Genomic DNA, 15659 nt, shown 5'->3' with positions numbered 1-15659 from the left:
CCAAGGGCTTGAACCTATGTCTTTGGGCAGTTGTAATGTGTGTGCTCAACCAGGTGTGACACCGCCTGGCCCCAGGATATATTTTTTTCTCTCTCCCTCTTCATTAAAATAAATTAATATTTTAAAAAATAGGGAGATAGTTTAGTGACTATTCCAAAGTTTAATAGAGCTCTGGTAAAAAAAAAAAAACTGAGAGATTTGCTACATCAAAAATGCCTTTTAAGTTTTATTGTGATTTGTCATAATTCCTCTCTAAGTCATGGCAACAGGGGTCACAGCTCTGACTCGAACTCTAATCCTGGAGACACAGGATCCTGGAGCCTAGAACCTACAGGTCTGATGAGTTTTAACAAAAGGGTATTTGAGGTATTATAAGCTGACCTACAGAATTCTCAGCCTCAAAATAAAGATTGTGCAGTGAAATAACTCAAACACTAAGAAGCAGTGATAAAACAAATATTGTTTCTTTGCTATAAAGGAACGTGTTTTCTTGGAAAAAAGGCAAGAGGTAAAATTGTACAACACTAGTAAGTAAAAACAATGCATATGTAAGTAGTGAGGTAATACGGATTATGATGCATGACTGTCTTCCAGGATGCTTCGGTTCAAGTTAGCTAAGTAATTTATCAATCCATGACACTCTTCCTAATTTGGTTTACTCTGTAGGTGGAGAATTGTTGTTTGTTTCCATGCTAGGCCTCACCCAGGCTCCTAGACTGACAGTTTTCTTTTTCTCTCACACAGAGAAGGAGAGATAGCACAACACGGGAATTTCTCCTAGTGCATGGCATTCACATGTGCCAGGCTTCAAACCTAGACCTTGCACATAGCAAGGTGCACACACTGCCAGGTGAGTCACCTTCCAACCTCTTACAAGAAGAAAGTAAAATAAGAGAATGAGAGATGTTGAAAACTAAGAGAACCTTCGACTAAAGACAAAAATCACAGTGACATAGGAATTGGGAGGTGGTGTGTGGATAGTGTTAGACTCGTAAGTGGGAGGCCTCAAGTTTGATCTCTGGCTTTCCATGTGTCAGAGTGTCAGAGAGGTGCTCTGCATTCTCTCTCTCTCTCTCCCCCTTAAATAAATCTTTAAGTAAAAATATAACTCGGTGGCAGGGCGGTGGCGCATTGGGTTAAGTGCACATAGTATGAAGTGCAAAGATCTGTGTAAGGATCCCACTTAGAGCCCCCGGCTCCCCTGCAAGGGTATCGCTTCATAAGCAGTCAAGCAGGTCTCCAGGTGTCTATCTTCCCCTTTCCCTCTCTATATTCCCCTTCCTTCCTGGTTTCTCTCTGTACTATCCAAAAAAAAAAAAGCCACAGGAGCAGTGAATTCATAGAGAAGTGGGTGTTCAGAATTGCTAAGAGAGAGTTAAGAGAACCTAGTTGTCCACTGAGTGTGAAGAAGGAGGAGTTGGGGAAGACACCCAGGCTTCTGACTAGGAGAGTCCTAATGCTGCCACTCCCTGAGATAGGGAGTGGAGGGGGAGAAGGAGCAAGGAGATAAGCTTTGGGCATCTTAAGTTTGAGGTGTTGCACAGCACCGCAGCAATGATATGGCAGTCGGTTAGAAATATGGACCTGGAGATAGAAAACGAAAGTTACATTTTAAGGGTGTAGGTGTGGTAGTAAGCTGTGAACGTAGTTGTTCAAGAAAAAGAGAAAAGGACCCCGCACTGGACACAACTCAGTATGCTGTTTTGTTTGCTTGTGAGGAGGTAGAAATTTTTGTTGAGATTGTAAAGGAAAACTAGTCAAGAAGGGCAAGGAGAACATGCTTTCTCAAAGGCAGGAAAGGGAAAATGCTTTAGAAAATATTCATATCAAAGTGAGGAATGAAAATGTTTTACGAAGTTAGAGGTTGTGCGTTGACACACCCACTGGCACATGCGCTACAATACACAAGGGTGAGACAGTGTTATAGGTGCAGTCCTCGCCTCACTGCAGGAAGAATGCTTCATAAGCCATGGCATACTGCTATGAGTGCCTCTTTTTCTCTCCTTAACAAGCTGCCCCTCTTAATTTTTCTCTGTCTTATCAAATAAAAAGACAAGAAAAGGGAGTCGGGCGGTAGCACAACAGGTTAAGCGCACGTAACACAATGCTCAAGGACCAGCGTAAGGATCCTGGTTCGAGCCCCCGGCTCCCCACCTGCAGGAAAGTCACTTCACAGGCGGTGAAGCAGGTCTGCAAGTGTCTGTCTTTCTCTCCCCCTCTCTGTCTTCCCCTCCTCTCTCCATTTCTCTCTGTCCTATCCAACAACGACGACATCAACAATAATAACTGCAACAACAATAAAAAAAAACAAGGGCAACAAAAAGGAAATAAATAAATAAATATTTTTTAAAAAATAAAGAAAAGAAAAAGAAAAATGGCTGTCAAGAGCATGGATTTGTAGTACAGGCACTAAGCCCCAGCTCTAACCCTGGTTGCATTATGAAAACAGACTCTCATGCCTGAGGCTCCAGAGTACCAGGTTCAGTTCCCAGCATCACCACAAACCAGAGCTGAGCAAGACTCTGGCTCAAAAAAAAAAAAAAAAAAAAAAAAGTTCTACAAAATAAAAGTTTGAACAGCTATGGAAATAAATACTAATTGGTATGAAGTCTTGAAAACTGACAGTTGCTGTCAGGCATTAGGAATGAGAGCAATACGAGTAGGAGCATCAAGAACTAGAGTCCTCATCACTGTCATCTCCCAGCCCTAGGCATCCTATAAGCTGTTTCCCTGAGAGACTGGTCCTCTACCTGGTCTCAAACAATCTTGCCATTCCCCCTCTTATTAATAAATAAATATTTTAATTTAATTCAACTTATGTATTGGATAGAGACAGAAATTGAGAGGGAAGGAGGAAATAGAGAGACACCCATAACACTGTTTCATCACCCTTGAAGCTATCCCCACGCAGTTGGGGACTGGGGACTTGAACCTGGTCCTTGCACATTATAACATCTACACTCTAATGAGTGCACTACCAAGGGAGAAAAAGGTCTTGCCCAGGGCAGACCTTGTGCAGCTTCCTGCTCTCTGAAATCTGATATTCATTTCCTCAGTTCAGTTTTCTACTCATTTTTCTCCCTTCCCTTCTTCTTTCCTGACAGAAGAAGAGAGACAGAGAGCTACAAAGGGAGAGAGGGAGAGACAGGAAAGGACAGGTACCTGAGTACTGCTCTACTGTTTGTGAAGGTGCCTCTCTGCAAGTGGGGCCTGCATTGTAACCTGTGCACTCTACTGGCCGTGCCACCACCTGGGCCCCACCTGGGCCCCACCTGGGCCCCACCTGGGCTTCGTTCTGTCCTTTCCCATGCTGTGGTCTGGGAAGTGCCTCCACCCAGAAAAGAAAAACAAAACCAGAAAAGAAAAGACATTTGAAATAAAAAAATCACAAAGCTGGTTCAATTATTTTTGTTTTATTAGGGATGACAGCTTTGTTTCCTACTGATCAATGTCCAAAGCAAGTTTTATTTTATTCAGTTTGAGGAAGATAACAGTTCAATCCTTTAATCCCAGTGGTTTGTTCAGGCATAGACATGAGCTATCATGGTGGTCAATAAAGCGTGAAGAACACCTCTGAGATCTTCTAAAGTAGGTTCCCTAAGGGAAAAAAGGGTAAAAGGTAATATTGCCCTCCCTTTTTTAAAGGCTTTTTTCCTTTTTTAAAAAATATTTTATTTATTTATTATTGGATACACAGAGAAATTGAGAGGGGAGGGAGAGACAGAGAGGGAGAGAGACAGAGAAATATCTGCAGCCCTGCTTCACCATGAAACTTTCCCCCTGCAGATGGGGACCAGGGGTTTGAACCTGTGTCCTTGCACAGTGTAATGTGTTCGCCTAGCCAGGTGTACCACCACCTGGCCCCTGCCTCTTTTCTGCTTAAGTGTTCTCAAGTCTGAAAATGATCTCTGAGAATGAAATCAGGAGAACACAGATCAATAGGCTAGAAACGCGATAGACACTTGATAATTATGAATTGAAACACCTTAGACTCCAAATTCCCGAACATGTAAGAATTAGATCTCATGGCTGGGAAAATAGTTAAACTGGTAGAGACTTTGATACTTACGGTTCCTGGTTCATACCCCAGCACTGCATGTACTGAAATGACACTCTATCTTCTCTCTCCTCTTTCCTCTGTCTCCTATCTTCCTTGTGTGAAACTTTCTTTCTTATATGTAGTAAATGAAATAAATTGCTTAAAAATAGACATTTCTGATACTTATTAAGTCATTCTGGTACAAATTCCAGTTGTCTCTCTTGCTTTAGAGGTTCCAAGCTTACATTTCAAGTGACTAAGATTGACTGATGTCAAAGACATGAATGGAATCAATTGGGCTTGAGGTTCTGAGTGGAACTCTGGTATAAAGTCATTTGGGAATCAGAACTAGCAGATCTCTGATGTTCTTTGGGTCTGAAAATTGGTGGCAACTGATGAGACTGAAGGTAGGTATTTTTAAGACACTTAGATTTTTTTTTTTTTTTTTTGTCTCCAGGGTTATCGCTGGGGCTCAGTGCCTACATTATAAATCCACTGCTCCTGGAAGCTACTTTTTCCCTTTTGCTGCCCTTGTTGTTTATTGCTTTTATTATTGTTGTTGTTGTCATTGCTGTCATTGTTGAATAGGATAGAGAGAAATGGAGAGAGGAGGGGAAGACAGAGGGGGAGAGAAAGACAGACACTTGCAGACCTGCTTCACCACCTGTGAAGTGACTTTCCTGCAGGTGGGGAGCCGGGGACTCGAACTGGGATCCTTACGCTGGTCCTTGCGCTTTGCGCCATGTGCACTTAACCGTTGCGCTACCACCTGACCCCCAGATATTTTTTTTAAATATACTTATTATTAGGGGTGGGGAGACAGCATAATGGTTACGCAAAGAGGCTTTCATGCCTGAAGCATCAAAGGTCCCAAGTTCAATTTCCAGCACTACCATAGGTCAGAGTTGAGCTGGAGTAAAAAAAAAAAAACCTGGACTTCTGGAGGCAGAGCTACAAGCAGCAGATCTTTTTCTCTCCTCTCCTGTCCTCTCCCGGATCAACTAGGAGTACCAAAGGAGACCACCCAGGACCGGACTAGAATGACAGGACTAGAATGACCACAGGAACCCAGTAAATCACCAGTGAGTACAAACATGTGTGGCTGGTGACAGGAGAGAGGAGCCTAAGGAGAGATTAAGTGACTGCTAACAGTTCAGCAGTTTATCAGTTGAGACACCACCTCCAGTCTGCTCCACCAACAAGGGGACAGCTGAAGGGAGGAGAGGACTCCCCAGAGACTCAACAAGTGCAACTCTGAGTCTCCATTGCTACTGCCCTCAGAATCTGGAGCGGCAACAGGGAGGGACAACAGGGGACAGAGATCTAACCAGGAAACTCAGGAGAAGACATATACCTCGGTGGCATACCTGAGGGGCTGTGAAAGGCTCTTTGCATAACCCTGGATTATCTCTTCCACCCTGCTTTTTCTCTTGGTCAGGAGTCAGTGATTAAGCTAAGAAGCCTATTGATAGTTTAAAAGCCCTCGGGCTCCCATAGCCTACAGGGAAGAAAAAAAAAAAAAGAGGCTTTTAAACCACTGAGCTCCAATTCAGGGATTAAAATACTATTGAAACAACTGTTAACTTCCACCACTGTGAACCCTTTAATTAACTTACTTAGACACAAGTCAATCCAGGCAATAGTGATCAGTAATTTGAAAAGTACTGAGAGAGGGAACTCATAACATAATATATAAAATGGTTAAAACAACAAGAAGAAATGTTGGAGAAATGAACCAGGACAAGAGTCCAGCTAAAAGTCCCCCAGAGGGTGAAGCACAAAATAACAAGTTCAACATCCAAACACTCGCTAAGGAAATAATCACAGGAGTGAGTAAAGAATTTGAAAAAATTGTAATCAGAAATACAGGAACAACAAAAGAGACTATGGAAGAAAATACTAATTATCGCATGGTTATTAGAGAGCTTAAAGCTGAAATCGCTGAGCTAAGAACGCAACTAGCTGAACAAGCTAAAACAGTATCAGAACAGGGCAACAAAATAGATGAACTCCAGAAAACAGTACAGGGGAGAGAGAATAGAATCAATGAGGCTGAAGACAGAATTAGCAAGATCGAGGACGAATTAGAGACAACTAAAAAAGAAGTAGGAGATCTCAAAAAGAGATTAAGAGATGCTGAAAACAATGACAGAGTCCTATGGGATGACTTCAAAAGAAACAATATTCACATTATTGGCATACCAGAGGAAGAAAGCATTCTCCAGGCCATAATAGCTGAAAACTTCTCTAGTCTAGACAACATCAAAGACATAAAGATTCAAGAAGCCCAGAGGGTTCCAAACAGAATTAACCCAGACCTAAAGACACCAAGACATATCATACTTAGAATGGAAAGGAATAAGGATAAAGAAAGGATCCCGAAGGCTGCAAGAGAAAAACAAAGAGTCACCTACAAAGGAAAACCCATAAGATTAGCAGCAGACTTCTCCATACAAATACTACAGGCCAGAAGAGAATGGCAAGATATCTATCAAGTGCTCAATGAGAAAGGCTTTCAACCAAGAATACTATATCCTGCTAGACTGTCATTCAGACTAGATGGAGGCATCAAAACCTTCTCAGACAAGCAACAGTTGAAGGAATCAACTGTCACCAAGCCTGCCCTGAAAGAAGTCCTGAAAGGTCTCCTATAAACAATCAGATCACCATAAATAGGACATATATCAGAACACTCTAAAACTCTACAAGAATGGTGTTAAAATATCTCTAATCTAGTTGGGCGGTGGCGCAGGGGGTTAAGTGCATGTGGCGCAAAGCGCAAGGACCGGCAGAAGGATCCTGGTTCGAGCCCCCGGCTCCCCACCTGCAGGGGAGTTGCTTCACAGGCAGTGAATCAGGTCTGCAGGTGTCTGTCTTTCTCTCCCCCTCTCTGTCTTCCCCTCCTCTCTACATTTCTCTCTGTCCTAGCCAACAACAATGATGACATCAATAACCACAACAATGTTAAACAACAAGGGCAACAAAAGGGAAAATAAATTTAAAAAATAAATAAATAAATAAAAATTTAAAAAATGTGCTACATTTAAAAATATATCTCCAATCTTTGATATCAATAAATGTCAATGGCCTGAATTCACCTATTAAAAGACACAGAGTAGGAAGATGGATCAGAAAATACAACCCAACAATATGCTGTCTACAGGAAACCCACCTAACTCAACAAGACAAACACAGACTTAAAGTGAAAGGATGGAAAACTATCATACAAGCCAGTAGCCCACAAAAAAGGGCAGGAACAGTTATTCTCATATCTGACACGATAGACTTTAAAATAGATAAGATTGAAAAAGATAGGAATGGACACTACTTAATGCTCAGAGGATCAGTCAATCAAGAGGACTTAACAATTATTAATATCTATGCACCCAAATGAGAAGCCATCTAAATACATCAAACTTCTACTGAAAGAGCTACAGCAATATATTAACAGCAACACAGTCTTAGTAGGGGACTTCAATACCCCACTCTCTCAACTTGACAGATCATCCAGGCAGAAAATCAATAAAGACATAAGGGATCTAAATGAAGAGATAGATAAACTAGAACTATTGGACATTTATGATGAGTCATTCATTTCAAGAAACTGGAATACACATTTTACTCAAATCCACATGGGTCATTCTCAAGGATAGACCATATGTCAGGCCAAGAGCATTGAAATCATCCCAAGCATCTTCTCAGACCACAATGGAATTAAACTAACACTTTACAATCAACAAAAGACTAGTAATAGTCCCAAAATGTGGAAGCTCAACCGTACACTCCTTAACAACTACTGGGTCAAAGAGGAAATGAAGGAAGAAATCAAAATGTTTTGAGACTTCAATGAAAATGAAGACACAAGCTATCAAAATGTTTGGGACACAGCTAAGGCAGTACTTAGAGGGAATTTCATAGCTATACAAGCACACATTAGGAAACAAGAAAAAGCACAAATAAACAGCGTGATTCCACATCTTAAAGACCTAGAAGAAGAAGAACAAAGGAACCCTAAAGCAACCAGAAGGACAGAAATCACTAAAGTTAGGGAAGAAATAAATAACATTGAGAATAAGAAAACCATATAAAAGATCAATGAAAGTAAATGTTGATTCTTCAAAAGAGTGAACAAAATCAACAAGCCTTTAGCCAAACTCACAAAACAAAGAAGGAGAAGACCCAAATAAATCGGATACTAAATGAAAAAGGAGTTATCACAACAGACACTGCAGAAATTCAACATATCATGCGAGGCTTCTATGAACAACTATATACCACCAAGCTAGAGAACCTGGAAGAAATGGACGATTTCCTAGATACCTACCAACTTCCAAAACTAAGTCAAGAGGAAGTGGATGACATGAACAAGCCCATCACAGCTAATGAAATTGAAACAGTTATCAAAAATCTCCCCAAAAATAAAAGTCCTGGACCAGATGGTTTTACAAATGAATTCTACAAAACCTTCAAAGAAGAACTAATACCTCTACTTTTAAAAAGTCTTCCAGAAGATTGAAGACACTGGAATACTCCCTGCCAGCTTCTATGAAGCCAACATAACTCTGATACCTAAAGTAGACAGGGAAACAACCAAAAAAGAAAACTAAAGACCAATATCTCTGATGAACATAGATGCGAAAATATTGAACAAAATTCTAGCCAACCGGATATAGCAGTATATCAAAAAGATTGTTCATCATGACCAAGTAGGGTTTATCCAAGGCATGCAAGGTTGGTTTAATATACGTAAATCAATAAATGCGATCCACCACATCAACAAAAGCAAGACCAAAAACCACATGGTCATATCAATAGATGCAGAGAAAGCCTTTGACAAAATACAACATCCCTTTATGATCAAAACACTACAAAACACTACAAAAAATGGGAATAGATGGAAAATTCCTGAAGATAGTGGAGTCTATATATAGCAAACCTACAGCCAACATCATACTCAATGGTGAAAAACTGGAAGCATTTCCACTCAGATCAGGTACTAGACAGGGCTGCCCACTATCACCATTACTATTCAACATAGTGTTGGAAGCTCTTGCCATAGCAATCATGAAGGAACAAGGAATTAAAGGGATACAGATTGAAAGAGAAGAAGTCAAACTCTCCTTATTTGCAGATGACATGATAGTATACATGGAAAAACCTAAGGAATCCAGTAAGAAGCTTTTGGAAATCATCAGGCAATACAGTAAGGTGTCAGGCTACAAAATTAACATTCAAAAGTCAGTGGCATTCCTCTATGCAAACACTAAGTTAGAAGAAATTGAAATCCAGAAATCAATTCCTTTTATTATAGCAACAAAAACAATAAAATATCTAGGAGTAAATCTAACCAAAGAAGTGAAAGACTTGTATACTGAAAATTATGAGTCACTACTCAAAGAAGTTGAAAAAGACACAAAAAAGTGGAAAGACATTCCATGTTCATGGGTTGAAAGAATTAACATCATCAAAATGAATATACTACCCAGAGCCATTTACAAATTTAATGCTATCCCCATCAAGATCCCAAGCACATTTTTTAGGAGAATAGAAAAAATGCTACAAATGTTTATCTGGAACCAGAAAAGACCTAGAATTGCCAAAACAATCTTGAGAAAAAAAGAACAGAACCGTAGGCATCACACTCCCAGATATCAAACTGTATTATAGGGCCATTGTCATCAAAACTGCTTGGTACTGGAACATGAATAGACATAGTGACCAGTGGAATAGAATTGAGAGCCCAGAAGTGAGGCCCCACACCTACGGACATCTAATCTTTGACAAAGTTGCCCAGACTATTAAATGGGGAAAGCAGAATCTCTTCAACAATGGTGTTGGAAACAATGGGTTGAAACATGCAGAAGAATGAAACTGAATCACTGTATTTCACCAAATACAAAAGTAAATTCCACGTGGATCAAGGACTTGGATGTTGACCAGAAACTATCAGATAGTTAGAGGAAAATATTGGCAGAACTCTTTTCTGCATAAATTTTAAAGACATCTTCAATGAAACAAATCCAATTACAAAGAAGACTAAGGCAAGTATAAACCTATGGGACTACATCAAATTAAAAAGCTTCTTCATAGCAAAAGAAACCACTACCCAAACCAAGAGACCCCTCACAGAATGGGAGAAGATCTTTACAAGCCATACATCAGATAAGAGTTTAATAACCAACATATATAAATAGCTTGCCAAACTCAACAACAAGACAACAAATAACCCCATCCAAAAATGGGAGGAGGACTTGGACAGAATATTCACCACAGAAGAGATCCAAAAGGCCGAGAAACACATGAAAAAATGCTCCAAGTCTCTGATTGTCAGAGAAATGCAAATCAAGACAACAACGAGATACCACTTCACTCCTGTGAGAATGTCATACATCAGAAAAGGTAACAGCAGCAAATGCTGGAGAGGGTGTGGGGTCAAAGGAACCCTCCTACACTGCTGGTGGTCAATTGGTCCAACCTCTGTGGAGAACAGTCTGGAGAACTCTCAGAAGGCTAGAAATGGACCTACCCTATGACCCTGCAATTCCTCTCCTGGGAATATATCCTAAGGAACCCAACACACCCATCCAAAAAGATCTGTGTACACATATGTTCTTGGCAGCACAATTTGTAATAGCCAAAACCTGGAAGCAACCCAGGTGTCCAACAACAGATGAGTGGCTGAGCACATTGTGGTCTATATACACAATGGAATACTACTCAGCTGTAAAAAAATGGTGACTTCACCATTTTCAGCCGATCTTGGATGGACCTTGAAGAAATCATGTTAAATGAAATAAGTCAGCAACAGAAGGATGAATATGGGATGATCTCACTCTCAGGCAGAAGTTGAAAAACAAGATCAGAAAAGAAAACACAAGTAGAACCTGAACTGGAATTGGCGTATGGCACCCAAGTAAAAGACTCTGGGGTGGGTGGGTGGGGAGAATACAGGTCCATGAAGGATGATAAATGACATAGTGGGGGTTGTATTGTTAAATGGGAAACTGGGGAATGTTATGCATGTACAAACTATTGTATTTACTGTTGAATGTAAAACATTAATTCCCCAATAAATAAATAAATAAATAAATAAAAAGAAATGAGAAAAAAAGAAATAAAATGAAATACTTTTAAAAAAAGCATGTGTGTGTGTGCACACACGCTATATATAAAAAAATAATTATTTAAAAAGTATATATATACTTATTATTTATTTTATTTGATAGGGTAGAGGGAAATAGAGGATAAAGAGAGACACCGGCAGCAGTGCTTCACCACTCATAAAGCTTCCCCTCTGTAGATGGGAATCAGGGGCTTGAACTTGGATCATTGTGTGTGGGAATGTGGGTGCTCAAACAATTACCCCTGGCACTTAGGTATATATTTTTAAATATTTATTTATTTATTTATTCCCTTTTGTTGCCCTTGTTGTTTCTTATTGTTGTAGTTATTGTTGATGTTGTCGTTGTTGGATAGGACAGAGAGAAATGGAGAGAGGAGGGGAAGACAGAGAGGGGGAGAGAAAGACAGACACCTGCAGACCTGCTTCACCGCCTGTGAAGCGACTCCCCTGCAGGTGGGGACGGGCGGGTGGGGGGTTCGAACCGGGATCCTTACGCAAGTCCTTGCGCTTTGTGCCATCTGCGCTTAACCTGCTGTGCTACCGCCCAACTCCCCACTTAGATATTTTGTAAAATTTAGTTTCTCGAAATTAACAAAACTGGGTTTATATGGATGGAAGCTGGAACTGGTTGAAGTTCATTAGTTCTCTAAGCAAATTACAATGCGTATGTCATAAAACTCACCACTTTAAAGTGTGTATGTCTGTGGTTTTCAGTGTATTACCAGTGTATAATTCCCCCACTGTCCAATTATAGAATGTTGTTCATTCATTTGAGTTCTTTCTACAGTTTGGTTATTATGAATGATGCTACCACAAATATTCCTTTATAGATTTGCTATGGATATATACTTATTTTTTTATTTCTCTTGATACGTATTTAGGAGTACAATTGGTGAGTTCTGTGGAATCACTGTTAACCTTTTGATGATGTGCCAGATTTTTTTCAAAAGCAACTGTACCATGTGACATTCCTTCGAGCAGTGTATTAGGGTTTTAATTTCTCTATATTTTTTGTCAACACTTGTGCTGTCTGTTTGTTTTTAATTATTATAGTCATTCTGATGGTTGTCATGGTTATCTCATAGTTTTTATTGGCATTTGCCTTATGGCTAGTGATGTCAGCTTTTTATGTTACAGAACATTTGTGTACATTATATAGAGAAATATCTATTTGCGTCTTTTGGCTCTTGAGTTATTTATCTTTTTATTGTTAAGTTTAAGAGGTTCTTTTTAAAAAAATTTTTCTTTATTGGAGGATTAATGGTTTACAGTCAACAGTGAGTTTTTTCTTTTCTTTTTAAAATATTTATTGATTGATTCCCTTTTGTTGCCGTTGTTGTTTTATTGTTGTAGTTACTATTACTGTTTTTGATGATGTCATTGTTTTTGGATAGGACAGAGAGAAATGGAGAGAGGAGGGGAAGACAGAAAGGGATAGAGAAATCTAGACACCTGCAGACCTGCTTCACCACCTGTGAAGTGACTCCCCTGCAGGTGGGGAGCCGGGGGCTCGAACTGGGATCCTTAAGCCGGTCCTTGCGTTTTGCGCCACGTGCGCTTAACCTGCTGCACTGTCGCTGACTCCCCCTTCTTTCCTTTCCTCTCCTCTCCTCTCCTCTCCTCTCCTCTCCTCTCCTCTCCTCTCCTCTCCTCTCCTCTCCTCTCCTCTCCTCTCCTCTCCTCCCCTCCCCTCCCCTCCCCTCCCCTCCCCTCCCCTCCCCTCCCCTCCCCTCCCCTCCCCTCCCCTCCCCTCTTCTTTTCTTTTCTCTTCTTTCCTTTTGTTTCTACCAAAGTTATCACCTGGGCTTGGTGTTGGCACTACTAATTAATCTATGGCTCCTGGCAGCCATTCTCTCTCTCTCTCTCTGGATGTCTTCCTTTCTATCTTTCTATTTTACTGGACAGGACAGCGATAAACTGAGAGGGAAGGGGGAGATAAAAGATGGAAAAACGCATGAAGACCTCTTTGATCATTAAGCTTCCCCCTTATAGGTGGAGAGCAGGGCTCAAACCCAGGTCCTTGTGTATGGAAACGTGTGCTCGACCAGATATGCCAACACTGGCACCCAAGAGTTTCTTTTAGAAAGACTGATGTATTCATTTATGAGGGAGAGAGGGAACCAGAACATCATTCTAGCGAAAGGGCTGTCAGGGACCATATTCAGGAATTCATGCTTGAGACTCCAGTGCTTTATCTCTTTGTCACCTCCCAGACTCCAAGCTTCAGAGTTTTCATTTTTTTAATTTTTATTTTTTAATATTTATTTATTTTCCCTTTTGTTGCCATTGTTGTTTAACATTGCTGTGGTTATTGATGTCATCATTGTTGTTGGACAGGACAGAGAGAAATGGAGAGAGGAGGGGAAGACAGAGAGGGGGAGAGAAAGACAGACACCTGCAGACCTGCTTCACCGCCTGTGAAGTGACTCCCCTGCAGGTGGGGAGCCGGGGGCTCGAACTGGGATCCTTAAGCTGGTCCTTGCGTTTTGCGCCACGTGTGCTTAACCCCCTGCGCTACCGCCCGACTCCCAGCTTCAGAGTTTTTAATAGTGACTCAAGAAGTGGCTTTTTTTTTTTTTAAATAGGACAGAGAGAAATTGAAAGAGAGAGAGGGAAAGAAAGACACCTACCTGCAGACCTGCTTCACTGCTTCTGAAGCTTCCCCCCGCAAGCAGGGAATAGGGGCTTGAGCCATGGTCATTGTGCATGGTTATGTGTGCTTAAGCAGATGCACTCTCACGCATCCCAGCCTACCCCATCGTGACTTTTTCCAACGACCAAATATCTTTCATATGCCAGTATTATTATCTGGAAGGCAACTATGCTCACCACTATACCACCAATGCTAGTATTATATCTGATTACTATACAAAACTATATTCTTTTGTTTAAGATATTTTTTCTTCATGAGGACTGGTGTAAGGATCCCGGTTCGAGCCCCCGGCTCCCCACCTGTAAGGTAGACCCTTCACGGGCAGTGAAACAGGTCTAGAGGTGTCTGTCTGTCCCTCCCCTTCTCTGTCGTCCCCTCTTCTCTACATTACTCTCTGTCCTGTACAATAACAACAACAATAATAACTACAACAACAATGAAAATCAGGGCAAAAAAAGGGAAAATAAATATTAAAAAAGATATTTTTTTCTTCTTTCCTTGGGAATTATACAGTCTGTATAGTGAGGGGGGGGAGAAACATCTAAATATCATTCACAATTGATGTATTGCACCAAAGTAAAAGAATTTGGTGGTAGGGGGTAGTTTTCAGGTCCTGGAATATGATAGGGTTTGAATTGTTATGTGGAAAACTGAGAAATGTTATGCATGTACAAACTGTTATATATATATATTTGCCTCCAGGGTTATTGCTGGGGCTCGGTGCCTGCACCATGAATCCACTGCTCTTGGAGGCCAATTTTTTTTTCCCTTTTGTTGCCCTTGTTGTTGTAGCCTTGTGGTTATTATTGTTGTTGCTGATGTCATTCATTGTTGAATAGGACAGAGAGTAATGGAGAGAGGAGGGAAAGACAGAGAGGGGGAGAGAAAGACAGACACCTGCAGACCTGCTTCACCGCCTGTGAAGCGACTCCCCTGCAGGTGGGGAGCCGGGGGCTCGAACTGGGATCCTTATGCCGGTCCTTGTGCTTTGCGCCACTTGCGCTTAACCCGCTGCGCTACCGCCCAACCCCCACAAACTATTGTATTTTACTGTGGACTGTAAACCATCAGTCCCCCAATAAAGAAATTAAAAAAGGACATGGTCCACAATCCAGGGTGTGAGAGACCATTTGAACAGCACTTGTAGTACCAGTTCCTAAACAGTTACACTGCTTCTTTCTTCTTCTCTATCTCCCCTTCCTTTTTTCCTTTGTCCTTCCTTTGTTCCCCCTCTTCCTCCTTGCTCAGTTCTGGTTTCTGGTGGGACTAGAGATTAAACCTGGAACTTCTGGTGTGTCAGGCATGAAAGTCCATTATGTTATTGAATGTGCTAACCCTCACTTTTTAAAATTAATGATAGGGGGAGAGAGGACCAGAATATTATTGTACCATCGTGCCACATGCGGTTCAAGTTATTGAACTAAGGACCTCATGCTTGAGAGCCCAGTACTTTATTCAGTGTGCCACCTCCTGAGCCTCACCTTTTATTTCCTTTTGCCATTTAACTGATACAGTCATTCTCAATTGGGAGCAATTTTGATTCCCAAGAGACATTTGGCAGTGCCAGAAGACATGTTCTGCTGGCATTTCTGGGCAAGAGGGTATCTACTAACATCTAGTAGGTGGAGGTCAGAGATGCCACTAAACATCCTACGGTGCACGAAGCGGCTCCGTATAAAGGATGATCTCCCTCAGAATGCCAATAGTGACAGGTTGAAAAGCGGCACTATTATGCTACTGCTTAATTTACCAACCACATGCGGTCCCTTCAATTGCATTCTTGTCATGCCATTAACCTGTGCAGTTCAAGTAATAGAACAGTTGCGCGTTCCACCCCTAAACTT

At 41.1% G+C, this 15659-nt stretch overlaps 1 protein-coding gene across 1 annotated transcript in view; it reads left to right on the top strand.

Moving 5' to 3' along the window:
• The first annotated feature begins 4309 nt into the window (after window positions 1-4309).
• Window positions 4310-15659, top strand: part of LOC132539533 (uncharacterized) — a 30839-nt gene continuing 19489 nt past the window's right edge. Inside the window, exon 1 of the mRNA XM_060195566.1 lies at window positions 4310-4446. The gene's annotated coding sequence lies outside the window, so the exon portion shown is untranslated. The remainder of the gene's footprint in view (window positions 4447-15659) is intronic.

Source organism: Erinaceus europaeus, chromosome 7, assembly GCF_950295315.1.
Source record: "Erinaceus europaeus chromosome 7, mEriEur2.1, whole genome shotgun sequence".
In the NCBI taxonomy this organism is placed as follows: Eukaryota; Metazoa; Chordata; class Mammalia; order Eulipotyphla; family Erinaceidae; genus Erinaceus; species Erinaceus europaeus.
This window is presented reverse-complemented; position numbering and strand designations above follow the sequence as displayed.